Genomic DNA, 19,515 nt, shown 5'->3' on the forward strand with positions numbered 1-19,515 from the left:
AACATAAGATCACCCCTTAGCCTTCGTTTTTCCAAACTAAATAGCCCCAAGTGTAATAACCTATCTTGGTATTGCAGACCCCCCAGTCCTCTAATAACCTTGGTCGCTCTTCTCTGCACCCGCTCTAGTTCAGCTATGTCTTTCTTGTACACCGGAGACCAGAACTGTGCACAGTATTCTAAGTGTGGTCGCACTAGTGACTTGTATAGCGGTAAAATTATGTTCTCCTCATGAGCATCTATGCCTCTTCTAATACATCCCATTATTTTATTTGCCTTTGTAGCAGCTGCCTGACATTGGCCACTGAATATGAGTTTGTCATCCACCCATACACCCAGGTCCTTTTCATTGACAGTTTTACCCAGGGTTTTAGAATTAAGCTCCTAGTTATACATCTTATTACTTCTACCCAATTGCATGACCTTACATTTATCCCCATTAAAGCTCATTTGCCATTTATCAGCCCAAGCTTCTAGTTTACATAAATCATCCTGCAATATAAAATTGTCCTCCTCTGTATTGATTACCCTGCAGAGTTTAGTGTCATCTGCAAATATTGAAATTCTACTCTGAATGCCCCCTACAAGGTCATTAATAAATATGTTAAAAAGAAGAGGGCCCAATACTGACCCCTGTGGTACCCCACTACTAACCGCGACCCAGTCCGAGTGTGTTCCATTAATAACCACCCTTTGTTTCCTATCCCTGAGCCAGTTCTCAACCCACTTGCACATATTTTCCCCTATCCCCATTATTCTCATTTTATGTATCAACCTTTTGTGTGGCACCGTATCAAAAGCTTTTGAAAAGTCCATATACACTACATCCACTGGGCTCCCTTGGTCCAGTCCGGAACTTACCTCTTCATAGAAGCTGATCAAATTAGTCTCACATGAACGGTCCCTAGTAAACCCGTGCTGATACTGGGTCATGAGGTTATTCCTCTTCAGATACTCCAGTGTAGCATCCCTTAGAATGCCCTCCAGGATTTTACCCACAGTAGAGGTTAAGCTTACTGGCCTATAATTTCCGAGTTCAGTTTTTGTCCCTTTTTTAAATATTGGCACCACATTTGCTATACGCCAGTCCTGTGGTACAGACGATGTTATTATGGACTCTTTAAAGATTAAAAATAACGGTCTATCAATGACTGTACTTAGTTCCTGCAGTACTCGGGGGTGAATCCCATCCGGGCCCGGAGATTTGTCAATTTTTGTGATTTTTAGACGCCACCGTACTTCCTGCTGGGTTAAGCAGGTAACATTTAATTGGGAAATTTTATCACTAGTCATATTGGCTGCCATGGGATTTTCTTTTGTAAATACTGATGAAAAAAAGTCATTTAGCATATTGGCTTTTTCCTCATCCTCATCCACCATTTCACCCAGACTATTTTTAAGGGGGCCAACACTATCATTTTTTAGTTTCTTACTATTTATGTAGTTAAAGAATATTTTGGGGTTATTTTTGCTCTCTCTGGCAATGAGTCTCTCTGTCTCAATCTTTGCTACCTTGATTTGCTTTTTACAGAATTTATTTAATTTTCTATATTTATTTAATGCCTCATCACTACCTACTTCCTTTAATTCTCTAAATGCTTTCTTTTTGTCACTTATTGCGCCCCTTACAGCTCTATTTAGCCATATTGGTTTCCTCCTATTTATAGTATGTTTATTCCCATACGGTATATACTGTGCACAGGTCCTATCCAGGATGCTAATAAACGTCTCCCTTTCTTTGTGTACTTTTATGTCTCAGGATATAGTCCCAGTTAATTGCACCAAGATCCTCTCTCATCCGTTGGAAATTTGCCCTCCTGAAGTTTAGTGTCCTTGTCACCCCTCTACTACACATCTTATTAAAGGAGACCTGAAAACTTATTATTTTGTGATCACTATTCCCCAAGTGACCCCCAACCCTTATATTTGATATGTGGTCTGGCCTGTTGGTTAATATTAGGTCTAGCAGTGCCCCCCTCCTTGTTGGGTCCTGAACCAGTTGTGAAAGGTAATTGTCTCTCATAGTTGTCAAAAACCGATTACCTTTACTGGAACTGCAGGTTTCTGTTCCCCAATCTATTTCAGGGTAGTTGAAGTCCCCCATAATAATGACTTCTCCTTGAGTCGCAGCTTCATCTATTTGCTTTACGAGGATATTCTCCATTGCTTCCATTATTTTTGGAGATTTATAACAAACCCCTATCAGTCATTTATTATTTTTTTCCCCCTCCCCTTATCTCCACCCACAGGGACTCTACATTTTCATTAGATTCACCTATATTATCACACAGGATGGGTTTTAAGGTGGATTTTACATACAGACACACCCCTCCCCCTCGCTTATCTGTACGGTCATTTCTGAACAGACTATAGCCCTGCAAGTTAACAGCCCAGTCATGGCTCTCATCCAGCCATGTTTCAGATATCCCCACCATGTCATAATTATGTTCCAACAACATTAGTTCTAATTCGTCCATTTTGTTGGCGAGGCTTCTGGCATTAGTATACATGCACTTGATGTTCCTCTCTGTACCTCTATTCTTTCTTAAATTATTACCTGTTCTAACCCCACCCCCCATGCCACCGCCACCCCCAACTTCCTTATTTGTGCCCAGGTCTCTATCTGCACTATCTTCCCCTCCTATAAAATGAATACCCTCCCCCCAATCCCTAGTTTAAACACTCCTCCAACCTTCTAGCCATTTTCTCCCCCAGCACAGCTGCACCTTCCCCATTGAGGTGCAGCCCGTCCCTAGCGTAGAGCCTGTAGCCAACTGAGAAGTCGGCCCAGTTCTGCAGGAACCCAAACCCCTCCTTCCTACACCAATTCTTGAGCCACTTATTAACCTCCCTAATCTCCCGTTGCCTCTCTGGCGTGGCACGTGGTACAGGCAGTATTTCGGAAAATACCACGCTGGAGGTCCTTGCTTTCAGCTTGCAGCCTAATTCCCTGAAATCATCATCCCTAAAACAGGGGAGGTATATTCTGATTTCAGATCAGATCTTGAGAAAAACATGTATTTGCATATTTTTAAATAGTATATGTAAACTTCTAGTTACAACTGTATGTAGAGGGGCACTGACAATAGGATCTCATGTGTGGGTTATAGACTGCCATATATGTAGAGGGGCCCTGACAATAGGATCTCATCTGTGGGTTATAGACTGACACATATGTAGAGGGGGCACTGACTGTAGAATCACATGTGTGGGTTATAGACTGGCACATATGTAGAGGGGGTACTGACAGTAGGATCTCATGTGAGGGTTAAAGATGGGCACATACAGTGACTTGCGAAAGTATTCGGCCCCCTTGAACTTTTCAACCTTTTCGCACATATCATGCTTCAGACATAAAGATACCAAATGTACATTTTTGGTGAAGAATCAACAACAAGTGGAACACAATTGTGAAGTTGAACGAAATTTATTGGTTATTTTACATTTTTGTGGAAATTCAAAAACTGAAAAGTGGGGCATGCAATATTATTCGGCACCTTTACTTTCAGTGCAGCAAACTCACTCCAGAAGTTCATTCTGGATCTCGGAATGATCCAATGTAGTCCTAAATGCCTAATGATGATAAATATAATCCACCTGTGTGTAATCAAGTCTCCGTATAAATGCACCTGCTCTGTGATAGTCACAGGGCTCTATTTGAAGCGCAGAGAGCATAATCAAGACCAAGGAACACAACAGGCAGGTCCGTTATACTGTTGTGGAGAAGATTAAAGCCGGATTTGGATACAAAATGATTTCCATAACTTTAAACATCCCAAGGAGCACTGTGCAAGCGATCATATTGAAATGGAAGGAGTATCATACCACTGCAAATCTACCAAGACCCGGCTGTCCCTCTAATCTTTCATCGCTAACAAGGAGAAGACTGATCAGAGATGCAGCCAAGAGGCCCATGATCACTCTGGATGAACTGCAGAGATCTACAGCTGAGGTGGGACAGTCAGTCCATAGGACATCAATTGTTACACCCCGTCCGGTCTCTGTACCTTTGTGGGTTCCCCGTCGGGACTCTCGACCTGTGCTGGCTCCACGCTGTCAGGATACAGCCTCTGCCTCTCCTTCCCCTCCTGCTTCCTGGCGTGCTGCCAGCAGGTTCTCAGGCAGAGTGCTTAGGTCACGCGCGCTTGCTCTCGGTCTCTAAAAGAGACAGCGCGCATTTTTTAAAATATGCTTCTGGCCAATGGCGTGTTGTTCATTGCTATTTCTAGCTCCTCCACCAAGGGGAGGGTGCCGAAGCAACAAGTATCCACTGTTGCTTACTCCCAGTTCCTGTCAGCATGTGCTTCTGTTCTGAAGTTCTTTGTTAGTGCTCCACTAATTATGTCTGGCTCCACAGATCATCAGCTACCTGTTAACCGGCTATCCTGGATGACGACTGTGCTATCAATGTAATACCGTCTCGTGTTGTCCATCAGCCATCCATGTTTCCGGACAATGCCAGTTTCACCGGTATCAGCTCTTACCCGTACATCTGGTACCATCTGGTTAACTCTACATCTTCCACTAACCCAGCTTGTCCGTCTGTTCCGCTGGGACAGCTGCCACGAGTCCGGGGTCTAACTGGAGGTAGCACCCGTGTCCCCCAGGTATTCCATTCTGACCCTGATCGAGGAGGACTTACTATGAGTGCCTGGGGCTCATGTAGTCACGCTCCCGTCGGAGCCCCCCCGGACCGTGGTCCCGAGGTTCCACGTTAAACTTCAATAAAAATGAATGTGAACTTCATCTTCTATGCCTCAGTTTCCATTCATTACAGATTGCTCCGGCCATGGAACCCGCTGGATCCCAGACTCTGACGGCCGTGGAGCTATGTCAAGAAGTTACTCATCTGCAGGGTCAACAGGACAAGATCATGACTGTTATGCACAATGTGTCTGCTCGCATGGATACCCTGGTCTCTTCAACTGCACCTGTCTCTGCTACTGGTATCCAGGTATCTAGCTGTACTGCAAGTAAAGGTCCTCGCCTGGCAGCTGCCACCCGCTTCCGTGGCGATCCTGTTCAGTGTCGGGGGTTGATTAACCAGTGCAAGCTGCACTTTGAACTCCTCGGGCATATGTTTGCTTCTGATTGGGCTAAGGTGGGCTTAATCATGTCCCATCTTGATAGAGAGGCTCTTGCCTGGTTGAATCCGCTGTCGGAGAGAATGGATCCTGTGGTTACTAATCTTCAGTCCTTTCTAGAGGCATTTCATAGGACCTTCGATGAACCCGGTCGTGCTACGTCGACAGCTTCGGCTCTTCTTCGACTATGACAGGAGGATCTTACAGTGGCTCAGTATGCCGTGCAGTTTCGTACCCCATCGTCTGAATTATCCTGCAGCAACGGAGCTTTGGTGGCTACCTTCTGGCAGGGTCTTTCAGGAAAAATTAAAGATGAGCTGGTGGGACGGGACATACCTGCAATTCTGGATGACCTGATTTCCCTGGCAGTTCGCATTGATCTACGGTTTTAGGAACGATCCAAGGAGACCAAACGTGAAAAGGGGTTCTATCATCAGGTCTCTAATACTCCTAAATCATTGACCTCCTCGACTTCGTTTTCCTCACCTATGGCTATGGAAGTGGATCGAGCAAGCTTGGGCAACCGCCGCCAGGAGGGGAGCTTGTTTCTACTGTGGCAGTTCCAAGCACTTTATCTACACTTGTCCAAAGAAGTCGGGAAACTCCAGTGCCTAGGGTCTGTAGGAGAGGCTACCCTAGGTAAGGATGACCTCTCTCCTTCACTGCGAATAATTGTCTCCTTCGGCAAGGTAAAATTTTCGGAACTCTGTCACCTGGATTACGGAGCTGCTGGAAATCTCATTCAGCAGGCGTTAGTGGATCATTATCAGATTCCAGTCCAGTGCCTTCCGGAGACGTTGCAGGTGACATCTGTGGATGGCAAACCCCTGTCTGAGTCCGTTCGGTTCCAGACTGAGCCTTTGGAACTCTGGGTAGGTTCAATGCATTCTGAAAGAATCCGCTTTTATGCGTTGCCAGATTCGGCTCACCCCTTGCTTTTAGGTCTACCTTGGTTTCGGATACATGAACCAGTCTTAAATTGGAAGACGGGAGAGGTTCTGAGCTGGGGAGACTCCTGCTTGGGTTGGTGTATCATCCCCGTTCGTCCTGTCCTTCCTCCAGTACAGCCCACTGCCCTGCCGGGTCTACCGTCTTCTTACTGGTCCTTTGCTGATGTCTTTGGGACGCACAGGTTGTATGATTGCAAAAATTGATCTGCTCCCCGGAACATCTCCTCCTCGAGGTCGAATCTATCCACTTTCTCAAGCAGAGACTCACTCCATGTCTGAATACATTCAGGAGAATCTGGTCAGGGGATTCATCCGGAAGTCATCCTCGCCAGCTGGAGCAGGATTCTTCTTTGTGAAGAAAAAAAAAAGATGGTTCCCTACGGCCCTGTATCGATTACAGGGGACTGAATCAGATTGCGGTAAAGAACAGTTATCCCTTGCCACTAATTTCTGAGTGGCTTGACCATCTTAGGGGGTTCTAAAATCTTCACCAAACTGGACCTCAGAGGAGCCTACAACCTGATAAGCATTCATGAGGGAGACGAGAGGAAAACTGCCTTTAAAACCCGGGATGGTCACTACGAATACCTGGTAATGCCGTTCGGACTAAGCAATGCATCCACAGTTTTTCAGGAATTTGTAAATGATATTTTCAGAGACCTGCTTTATTCATGTGTTGTCGTTTACCTGGACAACATCCTGATCTTCTCTGCAGATTCAGGCTATGTGCACACGTAGGAAGGGTCCTCTGCGGGATCTCCCGCAGCGGATTTGATAAATCTGCAGGGCAAAACCGCTGCTGTTATCCCTGCAGATTTATTGCGGCTTTTCTTGCGGTTTCCGCTGCGGGTTTACTCCTGCACTTGTTTTACTATTGATGCTGCAAAGATCTAATGTTAAAAATAATTAAAAAATGGTTATACTCACCCTCCGACGTCCCGATCTCCTCGGCGCTGCACGTGGCGGTCCGGTTCCAAAGATTCTATGTGAGAAGGACCTTCGTGATGTCACGGTCATGTGACCGCGACGTCATTGCAGGTCCTGCTCGCATAGCAACCCTCCGATCGGACGGCCGCATGCAGCGCTGAGAGGCGGGAGGACTTCAGGGGCCATCAGAAGAAGGTGAGCATATCATTATTTTTTATTTTAATGCATTTTTTTTTTTTTTTTTTTTACACAAATATGGTTCACAGGGCCTGGAGGAGAGTCTCCTCTCCCCCACCCCGGGTTCCATCCGCACATGATCCGCTTACTTCCCGTATGGTGGGCATAGCCCCATGCGGGCAGTAAGCGGATCAATGCATTCCTATGTGTGCAGAATCGCCACGATTCCACACAAAGAAGTGACATGCTGCGGATTGTAAACCGCTGCGTTCCCACGCATTTTTTTCCGCAGCATGTGCACAGCGTTTTTTCGGTTTCCCATAGGTTTACATTGAATTGTAAACTAATGAGAAACTGCTGTGGACCCGCAGCTGCAGAAACGCTGCGGATCCGCAGCAAAATCAGCAATGTGTGCACATACTGTTAGCTTCTCACCGGAGACAAGTACTTCTGGTCTTACAAAGACTCAGGGAGAACAGACTTTATGCTAAATTTGAAAAGTCTCTTTGAACAAGCCTCTCTGCCCTTCCTTGGATACATAGTCTCGTCCACAGGTTTAAAGATGGACCCGGAGAAGGTATCCGCTATCCTAAAATGGCCTCGTCCATCCGGCCTGAAAGCCATACAATGCTTCCTTGGGTTCGCCAACTATTACTGTCTGTTTATTCCACACTTTTCCACCCGAGTGGCACCCATCTCGGCCTTGGCCCGGAAAGGCGTGAACGCCAAGGAATGGACTCCTGAGGCAGAGGAGGCTTTTGTTTTTATAAAACAGGCCTTTTCTTCCGCACCTGTTCTCCATCGTCCGCATTCTGATCATCAATTTTTTCTTGAAGTAGACGCTTCTTCTATAGGTGCTGGAGCGGTTCTCACCCAGAAGTCGTCTACTGGTTGGATGGTTACTTGTGTTTTTTCCTCCAAGGTTTTTTTCTACTTCAGAAAGAAATTATTCTGTAGGAGATCGTTGGCAAGCAAGTTAGCCCTGCAGGAGTGGCGGCACTTCACTGATCATAAAAACCTCGCTTATCTCGAATCCGCTCAAAGACTGAATCCTCGTCAGGCCCGCTGGGCCTTATTTTTTGCTCGATTTAATTTTGTTCTTCATTTTCGTCCAGCTGATAAGAACGTTAAAGCTGATGCACTCTCTAGAGCATTCCTGCTTCCTGACTCTGAGGAGGAATCGCAACACATCATTGAACCGTCCAGGTTTGTGTCCGTGGCTGCAGTTAATCTTGCTCGTCTTCCTCTGGGTAAGACTCTTGTATCTGGTTCTACTAAGATTAGAGTTCTCCGCTGGGGCCACTCTTCTTAGTTGGCTGGTCATGTCGGTCAGAAGAAGACTCTGCAACTCATCTCTCGTTACTACTGGTGGCCCACCATGGGCAAAGATGTCCAGGAATATGTTGGTGCCTGTCCTTCGTGTGCCAGCTATAAGACTGCTAAGCATCTGCCTTCCAGGCAGTCATTACCTCTTTCTGTTCCTTCAGTTCCCTGGCAGCACATCGCGATGGATTTCATTACTGATCTTCCTGTTTATTCTGGCATTTCTGTCATCTGGGTAGTGGTGGATCGTTTCTAGAAGATGTCTCATTTCGTTCTGCTGGTCTTCTGTCTGCTTCTGAGCTCGCTGACCATTTTATACAGCACATCTTCCGTCTTCATGGATTTCCTCTCCACAATGTGTCCAACAAGGGAGTCCAGTTCACCTCCAAGTTCTGGAGAGCAGTTTGTAAATTTGTGCACGTGGAGCTGGACTTCTCTTCTGCATACCATCCTCAATCCAATGGGCAAGTAGAGAGGACTAATGAAATCCTGACTGGGTTCTGGCTTCACTTCGTCAATGTGCATCATGATGGCTGGATCAAGTTGCTGCCCTGGGCAGAATTCTCGTACAATAATCAAGTAAGTGAATCCTCTGGAAAATCTCCTTTTCAGATTGTGTTTGGACTCCAACCTGGGATTCCCCTTCCCATCTCCGGGTCTTCAGGGGTTCCTGCTGCGGACACCTTTACTAGGGAATTATCAAAGATATGAAGGGACACAAAAGTCACCTTGGAAAAAGCCTCACAACGTATGAAGAGGCATGCGGACAAAAGACGTCTGGACGCTCCAATCTTTCGGCCTGGAGATAAGGTGTGGCTTTCCTCCAGGTATATCCATCTGAAGATGCTCTCATACAAACTGGGTCCCAGCTTCATTGGTCCATTTGAAGTCTTGAAACAAATTAACGCGGTTTCGTACAAATTGAAATTGCCTCCTTCTTTACGTGTGCCTAACTCTTTTCATGTTTCCCTTCTCAAACCAGTAATTTTGAGCTCCTTCTTTAAAGACCCGGGTTCCACTCCAGATCCTGTCAGTGAGGAGGATGTTTTTGAGGTAGAGAATACCTTGGCCACTAAGAGAATAAGGGGTAAGACCTATTATCTGGTGGATTGGAGGGGCTTTGGTCCTGAAGAGAGGTCATGGGAGCTTAAAGAGAATATCCGGGCTCCTCTTCTTCTGAAAAGATTCTATGCAGGCTTGAAAAAGAGGGGGCGTAAAGAGGGGGATACTGTTACACCCGGTCCAGTCTGTACCTTTGCAGGGTCCCCGTCGAGACTCCCACCCTGTGCTGGCTCCACGCTGTCAGGATACAGCCTCTGCCTCTCCTTCCCCTCCTGCTTCCTGGCGTGCTGCCAGCAGGTTCTCAGGCAGAGTGCTTAGGTCACACGAGTGCATGCTCTCGGTCTCTTAAAGAGACAGCGCACATTTTAATAAATATGCTTCTGGCCAATGGCGTGTTGTTCATTGCTATTTATAGCTCCTCCACCAAGGGGAGGGCGCCGGAGCAACAAGTATCCACTGTTGCTTACTTCCGGTTCCTGTCAGCATGTGCTTCTGTTCTGAAGTTCTTTGTTAGTGCTCCGCTAATTCTGTCTGTCTCCACAGATCATCAGCTACCTGTTACCCGGCTATCCTGGATGACGACTGTGCTATCAACGCAATACCGTCTCGTGTCGTCCGTCAGCCATCCATCTTTCCGGACAACGCCAGTTTCGCCGGTATCAGCTCTTATCCGTACACCCGGTACCATCTGGTTAACTCTACATCTTCCACTAACCCTGCTTGTCCATCTGTTCTGCTGGGACAGCTGCCACGAGTCTGGGGTCTAACTGGAGGTAGCACCCGTGTCCCCCAGGCATTCCATTCTGACCCTGTTCGAGGGGACTTACTACGGGTGCCTGGGGCTCATGTAGTCACGCCCCCTTCGGAGCCCCCCAGACTGTGGTCCCGAAGTTCCACGTTAACCTTCAATAAAAACGAATGTGAACTTCATCTTCGGTGCCTTCGTTTCCATTCGTTACAGCAATCAGTCACACACTGCACAAATCTGGCCTTTATGGAAGAATGGCAGGAAGAAAGCCATTTCTCAAAGATATCCATAAAAAAGCGTAGTTACTCACCGATAACGGTGTTTCTCAGAGCCCATGACAGCACTACCAGAGAGAGGGGATCCGCCCTTCAAGGACAGAAAACCTACGGGATAAAAGGGCGGTACCTCTCCCCTGCATCAGTTTTGTTTACAGAGCATCGGAGGTCCTCCAGGTTAGTCACAACAACAAAAAATATACAACTTTATCATATTGCTTAACACTGTGAACACAAGTGAACACTGTGTCTATATAGAAAAAACACATTTTATACAAAAGAATGTGCTCACCGCACACGTGATGAGGGGGGGGAATAAGCAGGTGCTGTCATGGGCTCTGAGAAACACCGTTATCGGTGAGCAACTATGCTTTTCTCAGTCGCCCATGACAGCACTACCAGAGAATTGCAGAGATTATTGCTTAGGGAGAGACCACAGCCTGCAGAACCCTTCTTCCGAAGGTTAAGAGGCTAGGTCTAAGTGGTAGTGTCTAAAAAAGGTTGAAGGTGATGACCAGGTGGCCGCCTTACAAATCTGATCTAATGGTACCTCCGACCTTTCGGCCCAGGAGGTCGCCATAACCCTTGTAGAGAGGGCTTTCAGACCCTCTGGAACTGCGTCCCCGGTGGACGAGTACGCCAGGGCTATCGCATCTGTTATCCAACGTGCTATAGTGCCTTTAGAGGTCCTGAGTCCTTTCCTGGGTCCCTGGAAACAGATAAAAAGAGACCCTTCCTTCCTATGCTGCTGGGTGGCTTTAATATATTGAACTAGACACCTTTTCACATCTAGTGTGTGGTATTTTTCTTCTTTCTTATTTCTAGGGTCTGGACAGAAGGAAGGAAGGATTATTTCCTGAGACCTATGGAATGTGGACGCAATTTTTGGTAAATAGGCAGGGTCTGTTTTTAGTACAACCTTATCATCCAGGATTTGTGTAAAGGGAGGGTTTGCAGACAAGGCTTGGAGATCATTTATTCTGCGGGCCGATGTCATGGCTATCAGGAGGGCAGTTTTAAGTGATAGAATCCTAAGGGGTACTGATTCTATAGGCTCAAACGGGGATTCTGTTTAAGCTGACAAGACTAAGTTCAAATCCCAGGTTGGTAATCTATGTATAGTTACGGGTTTAGACCTTGCGGCTGCTCTGACAAACCGTATTACCCAACGGTTGGCCGCTATGTTTTCACAGTACAATGCTCCTAGGGCTGCTATCTGTACTTTTAAGGTACTTATTGAAAGGCCTAGGTCTAACCCCTTTTGTAGAAATTCTAATATTTCAGCAACTGGGACCCCGTCTTGCAACCTAACCCCGGAGGAGGACAAAAAAATTTTCCAAGTTTTGCCATATATTTTTGTGGTCACAGGTTTTCTACTTTTCATTAGTTTGTCAGAAAACCCCCTTTCCTTCAATAGTGACCTCTCAAATTCCACGCTGTCAGGTGGAGATTCTCTGACTGAGGGTGGAACACCGGTCCCTGTGACAGGAGGTCCGGAAGATCCGGAAGGACCCAGTTATCGGTGATCGATAGCATCCCCAGCCAGGAGAACCAGGCCCTTTTGGGCCAGAAGGGGGCTATTAGGATGAGTCTGGATCTGTCCTGTCTGATTTGTCGCAGAACTGTTGGAATGAGGATGGTGGGAGGAAATGCATATGCAAGAGTCTGTGTCCAGGGAATCGTGAATGCATCTACAGCCTGAGGGTTCCCCCTGGGATCTAGGGAGCAAAAGGTTTTCACCTTCCTGTTGTGCATGTTTGCGAAGAGGTCTATTACAGGGGTTCCCCATAGATCTGTAATTTTGTTGAAGATATCCTGATTTAGGGACCATTCCCCTTGCTTTAGTTGGGTACGACTCAGGAAGTCCGCTTTCTGGTTCTCTACACCTTTTACATGTAGGGCCAATAGGGATAGAAAGTTGTTCTGTACCAGGCTGAAGATTTCGGAGGTGGTTTTCATTAATGTTTGAGACTTGGTCCCCGCTTGGTGGTTTAAGTAGCCTACAACTACTCTGTTGTTCGAAAATATTCGGACATGATGCCCTTGTAATTTGTCTAGGAAGAATAGTAGTGCATGACTCACTGCCCTCAGTTCTTTTTGGTTTGAGGAAGCGCCGAGTTCCTGACTTGTCCATGCCCCCTGAGCGACCCTGTTGTCCAGATGAGCCCCCCACCCTGTGGGACTTGCGTCTGTGGTAACTATCTGAGACACCTCTATTACCCAGGGAATCCCTCTTGATAGATTGGTGGGATTTAACCACCAAGCTAGGGAACAAATAGTAGGCAAACTTAGAGTCATGCGACCGTCTAACCGTCCCCTTAGCAAATTCTGTTTCCTTAAAATGTCCCACTGGAGGGGTCTCGTGTGGAGCTGTGCCCACTGAACTGCTGGAAGGCAAGCAGAGAGGGACCCCAGTAATGACATTGCCTTTCTCAGAGACATGGATGGGTTTGAGCAAGTTTCTGACACTACATGTATTATCTTTTGTCTTTTCTGGACTGGGAGGCGACATTCTTGACAACTTGAGTCCAAAGTGAGACCCAAAAATTCCTGAACCCTGGTTGGCTCTAGTTTCGACTTTTGAAGGTTCACCAGCCAGCCTAATTTTTTTAGAGTGTCTATCACTCTGTTGCATTGCTGACGGCAGAGTTGGGCCGAGCTGCTCACAATCAGAAAGTCGTCCAAATATGGAACAATCAAGATGTCTTTCTCTCTTAGATGTGCCATCATCTCTGCTACCAATTTGGTGAAGATGCGAGGTGCAATTGATATACCGAAGGGAAGAGCTCTGTATTGGTATTCCCTCATCTGTCCTTTTATGACTACTACCAGTCTGAGGAATTTTTGAGAGTTCTCGTGGATGGGGACGTGATAATACGCGTCACTGAGAGATAGAACTATCATAAAACAGTTTGGAAACAAGTTTTTTATTGTTGACTTTATTGACTCCATTGTGAATCTCTGGTTCTTTACATAAGTATTTAACTCCTGTAAGTTTATTATGGTCTGGAAGGTCCCGTCCGGCTTGGGAACCAGGAATAATTGGGATTAAAATCCCTTCCCTCTCTCCAGAGGGGGGGCTTCCTGGATGACAGCTTTGTCTATCAGTTTTAAGATTTCTAGTTCTAGAGCTTCTTGTTGTTGAGGAGACAACCTCAGCGGTGTTACCACATAGTTTCGGGGTGGTAGGGATAAAAATTCTATTCGAAGCCCTGCACCTATTAAATTTAGTATCCAATGGCTGGTTGAAATTTTTTCCCAGGCCGGGAGGAATTGAGACAATCTCCCTCCCACCCTGGGGGAGATGTCACTTGGGGGGGGGGTTTCCTATCCTGTGAGGAATTACCGAAAAGGAACCCCCTGTCTCTTCTTTTCCCATCATCCCATCGGTTTTTTGTTCCCTTGGTGGTCTTTTCCTAAAAAACTTTCTATTCCGAAAGGACCGCTTAGTGAACGTTGGGGCTAGGTTGGGGAATCCTTTCTTTTTGTCACCTGCTTTCTGCAGGATATCGTCCAGAGTCTCTCCAAAAAGAAACTTGCCCTCACATGGAATTGAACAATGTTTTTGCTTAGTTTGTAAATCACCTGGCCAGCTCTTTAGCCATAAGGTTCTACGCGCTGCATTCGAAAGAGCTGCAGATTTAGATGGTAGCTTAATTGAGTCGGCGGATGAATCTGCCAAAAATGCCGCGGCTCCTCTAATCATAGGGATAGACTCTAACACCTTATTTCTGGGCACCCCATCCCTTAGCTGTTTTTCTAAGTTGTCAACCCAGATCATTAGGGATCGTGACGTGCAAGCAGCTGCTATGGCTGGTCTTAAACATCCCCCTGCCGACTCCCATGCCCCTTTAAGAAAAGTATCGGCTCTTTTATCAAGAGGATCTTTCAGGGTTCCCATATCCTCGAATGGTAACGCAAATTTTTTTGAGGCGTTACCTACCGCAACGTCGAGTTTGGGGGCTTTATCCCATGAAGTAGAAGCCTCCTCTTCAAAGGGATATTTCCTTTTAATAGAGGGAACCGATGCATTCTTTCTTTCTGGTTTTTCCCACTCCTTTTTAATTAACGCTTGTATGTTTTCATTAAAGGGACTCTGTCACCTGAATTTGGAGGGAACAATTTTCAGCCATAGGGGCGGGGTTTTCGGGTGTTTGATTCACCCTTTCCTTACCCGCTGGCTGCATGCTGGCTGCAATATTGGATTGAAGTTCATTCTCTGTCCTCCATAGTACACGCCTGCGTAAGGCAAGATTGCCTTTGCAGGCATGTACTACAGAGGACAGAGAATGAACTTCAATCCAATATTGCAGCCAGCATGCAGCCAGCGGGTAAGGAAAGGGTGAATCAAACACCCGAAAACCCCGCCCCTATGGCTGAAAATTGTTCCCTCCAAATTCAGGTGACAGAGTCCCTTTAAGGGGAAAAACTCTACGCTTTTTTGGCATAGTCCTCCAAACATGATGTCCTGTACTATTTTGTCAGGACGAGGGTCCAATAACCCCATTGTTGATCTTACTTCCTTTACAAGGGCGTCAACCTCATCTAGGGGGAAGCAATGACGACCTCCACTCTCTTTATCTGAAGTAGAGAAGGAGGAGTCCTGTGTATCTGAGTTTCCACTCTCAGAGCTGGAAGAATCAGAATTCCTATAAGGAATAGGTTCTTTCCTACTGGCTTTCTTTTCACCTTTAAGGGAGTTAAACACGGTTTCCACCTCTGATTTAATTACAGATGGTAACTCAGAGGCGAAGTTTGGGGTCTCCTCACAGAGGACTCGTCCTATACAAGAGTCACATAACTTCTTATCCCAAGATTGCAGTAAAGCTTTTTCACACAAGGGGCAGGTTCTGTGTTTTGTTTTTCCCGTTCTCTTCCTTGCCTAAGATAAACGGAGAAGAGGGACCCCAATTACAAAAAAATGAGCTTTCACGAAGATCACTCACCAATCTGACACAGCCACAGGTACCAATTCTGGAGGAGCGGTAGGATCCTGAAGTGTGAGATCCGCAGACGGTAGCTGGTTCACCACGTTGGAGTTCTTGCTATGCTGCGTGGAATAGCTACCTGACCGAGAACTCCGGGTGCCAGCAGAAGTTCTTTTCTTCTGTGCGTCCGGTTTCGGTCATTGGTGGTGGCGCTGCTGCTGCTGTGGCGGCGGCTGGAGCTGATCGCTGTCTTCCATGGTACTACCTTGGGACGGCATGCAGCAAGGAGCTTCCATGTCCACCTCTTTTTAAAGCTTGGCGCTTATTATCAGCCCCTCCCCCCTGTGGCTGCATTACTGAGGAAGAGTTCATCATTTTTTTTTCTTTTTTACAAAAAAACTCTACTACGCATGTGCGCGCAGTCAGGGACCAGGAAATGAAGAACTCCGGTTCCAGGGCAGCGCCATCTTGGTGCACCTCACCCACTGCGCCACCCCCGAACCGGAAGCTCTCTTACCACCTCCGGTGCGGCGCCATCTTGGAATGCAGGAGCCATGAGCGCGGCAGAATGCCCGGAGCCCCTAACTCCTATCCGGAGTGGCGGCTGCGCTTCCCCCCGCTCACGCTCCGGATCCATCGGTCGTAGCTGTGGCGGCTTCGGACACCGCACCAGCCGTGGCAGGGGCCTCCCCGCTGCCAGAACTCAGACTGGTCGGCTCCGGATTCTTCAGTTGGTCTTCAGGTTCCGGTCTTCTTAGCAGGTACCGTCCTAGAAGGTTCCCCGTCAGGGACAGGAACCCAAAACTGATGCAGGGGAGAGGTACCGCCCTTTTATCCTGTAGGTTTCCTGTCCCTGAAGGGCGGATCCCCTCTCTCTGGTAGTGCTGTCATGGGCGACTGAGAAAGTGTTGTTTAAAGTTTGCAACAAGCCACCTGGGAGACCTTCCACGTGTTTGGTGTAAGGTGCTCTGGATACATGAAACCAAAATCGAACTTTTTGGCAACAATGCCAAACAATATGTTTGGAGTAAAGGCAAAACTGATCATCACCCTGAACACACCATCCCTACTGTCAAACATGGTGGTGGCAGCATCATGGTTTGGGCCTGCTTTTCTTCAGTAGGGACAGGGAAGATGGTTTAAAATTGATGGGAAGATGGATGGAGCCAAATACAGGACCATTCTTGTAGAAAACCTGTTGGAGTCTGCAAAAGACCTGAGACTGGGAAGGAGATTTGTCTTCCAACAAGACAACAATCCCAAACATAAAGCAAAATCTACAATGGAATGGTTCACAAATAAGCGTATCCAGGTGTTAGAATCGTTTGTGAACAGCAGTTTTCAGCTCTTTCTACAGATTCTCGATTGGATTGAGGTCTGGACTTTGACTTGGCCAAGTCAAAGTCCAGACCTCAACCCAATAGAGAATCTGTAGAAGAAGCTGAAAACTGCTGTTCACAAACGATCTCCATCAAACCTCACTGAGCTCGAGCTGTTTGCCAAGGAAGAATGGGCAAGAATTTTAGACTCTCGATGTACAAAACTGATAAAGACATACCCCAAGCAACTTGCAGCTGTAATCACAGCAAAAGATAGCGCAACAAAGTATTAAGTTAAAGGGGCCAAATAATATTGCACACCCCACTTTTCAGTTTTTGAATTTCCACAAAAATTTAAAATAACCAATAAATTTCATTCAACTTCACAATTGTGTTCCACTTGTTGTTGATTCTTCACCAAAAATGTACATTTGGTATCTTTATGTTTGAAGCATGATATGTGAGAAAAGGTTGAAAAGTTCAAGGGGGAAGAATACCCAATAGGATCTCATGTGCGGGTTATAGACGGGCACATATGTAGAGGGGGCACTGACTATAGGATCTCATGTTTGAGTTATAGACTGGCACATATGTAGAGGGGGCACTGACTATACAATCTCATGTGTGGGTTACAGAGTGGCACATATGTAGAGGGGACACTGACAATAGGATCTCATGTGCGGGTTAGAGACGGGCACATATGTAGAGGGGACACTGACTATAGGATCTCATGTTTGGGTTATAGACTGGCACATAAGTAGAGGGGCACTGACAATAGGATCTCATGTGCGGGTTATAGACTGACACATATGTAGAGGGGACACTGACAATAGGATTTCATGTGTGGGTTATAGACTGGCACATATATAGAGGGGGTACTGACAGCAGGATCTCATGTGTGGGTTATAGACTGGCACATAAGTAGAGAGGGCACTGACAATAGGATCTTATGTGTGGGTTATAGACTGGCACATATGTAGAGGGGGCACTGACAATAGGATCTCATGTGTGGGTTATAGACTGGCACATATGTAGAGGGAGTACTGACAGTAGGATCTCATGTGTGGGTTATAGACTGGCACATATGTAGAGGGGGGCACTGACAATAGGATCTCATGTGTGGGATATAGACTGGCACATATGTAGAGGGGGCACTGACTATAGGATCTCATGTGTCAGTTACAGACTGGCACATATGTAGAGGGGGCACTGACAGTAGGATCTCATGTGTGGGTTATAGACTGGCACATATGTAGAGGGGACACTGACTATAGGATCTCATGTGTGGGTTACAGACTGGCACATATGTAGAGGGGACACTGACAATAGGATCTCATGTGTGGGTTATAGACTGGCACATATGTAGAGGGGACACTGACAATAGGATCTCATGTGTGGGTTACAGACTGGCACATATGTAGAGGGGACACTGACTATAAGATCTCATGTGTGGGTTATAGACTGGCACATATGTAGAGGGGACACTGACAATAGGATCTCGTGTGGGTTACAGACTGGCACATATGTAGAGGGGGCACTGACTATAGGATCTCATGTGTGGGTTACAGACTGGCACATATGTAGAGGGGACACTGACAATAGGATCTCATGTGTGGGTTATAGACTGGCACATATGTAGAGGGGGCACTGACTATAGGATCTCATGTGTGGGTTACAGACTGGCACATATGTAGAGGGGGCACTGACTATAGGATCTCATGTGTGGGTTATAGACTGGCACATATGTAGAGGGGACACTGACAATAGGATCTCATGTGTGGGTTATAGACTGGCACATATGTAGAGGGGACACTGACTATAGGATCTCATGTGTGGGTTACAGACTGGCACATATGTAGAGGGGACACTGACAATAGGATCTCATGTGTGGGTTACAGACAGGCACATATGTAGAGGGGACACTGACTATAGGATCTCATGTGTGGGTTATAGACTGGCACATATGTAGAGGGGACACTGACTATAGGATCTCATGTGTGGGTTACAGACTGGCACATATGTAGAGGGGGCACTGACTATAGGATCTCATGTGTGGGTTATAGACTGGCACATATGTAGAGGGGACACTGACAATAGGATCTCATGTGTGGGTTATAGACTGGCACATATGTAGAGGGGACACTGACAATAGGATCTCATGTGTGGGTTATAGACTGGCACATATGTAGAGGGGACACTGACTATAGGATCTCATGTGTGGGTTACAGACTGGCACATATGTAGAGGGGACACTGACAATAGGATCTCATGTGTGGGTTACAGACTGGCACATATGTAGAGGGGACACTGACAATAGGATCTCATGTGTGGGTTACAGACAGGCACATATGTAGAGGGGACACTGACTATAGGATCTCATGTGTGGGTTATAGACTGGCACATATGTAGAGGGGACACTGACTATAGGATCTCATGTGTGGGTTACAGACTGGCACATATGTAGAGGGGACACTGACTATAGGATCTCATGTGTGGGTTACAGACTGGCACATATGTAGAGGGGATACTGACAATAGGATCTCATGTGTGGGTTACAGACTGGCACATATGTAGAGGGGACACTGACACTAGGATCTCATGTGTGGGTTATAGACTGGCACATATGTAGAGGGGACACTGACTATAGGATCTCATGTGTGGGTTATAGACTGGCACATATGTACAGGGGACACTGACTATAGGATCTCATGTGTGGGTTATAG

General features: G+C 46.6%; 1 protein-coding gene across 4 annotated transcripts in view; it reads right to left on the reverse strand.

Moving 5' to 3' along the window:
• HIBCH (3-hydroxyisobutyryl-CoA hydrolase) overlaps nucleotides 1–19,515 on the reverse strand; it is a 962,330-nt gene that overhangs the window by 942,222 nt on the left and 593 nt on the right. The window lies entirely within an intron of this gene.

Source organism: Ranitomeya variabilis, chromosome 7 (assembly GCF_051348905.1).
Source record: "Ranitomeya variabilis isolate aRanVar5 chromosome 7, aRanVar5.hap1, whole genome shotgun sequence".
In the NCBI taxonomy this organism is placed as follows: domain Eukaryota; kingdom Metazoa; phylum Chordata; class Amphibia; order Anura; family Dendrobatidae; genus Ranitomeya; species Ranitomeya variabilis.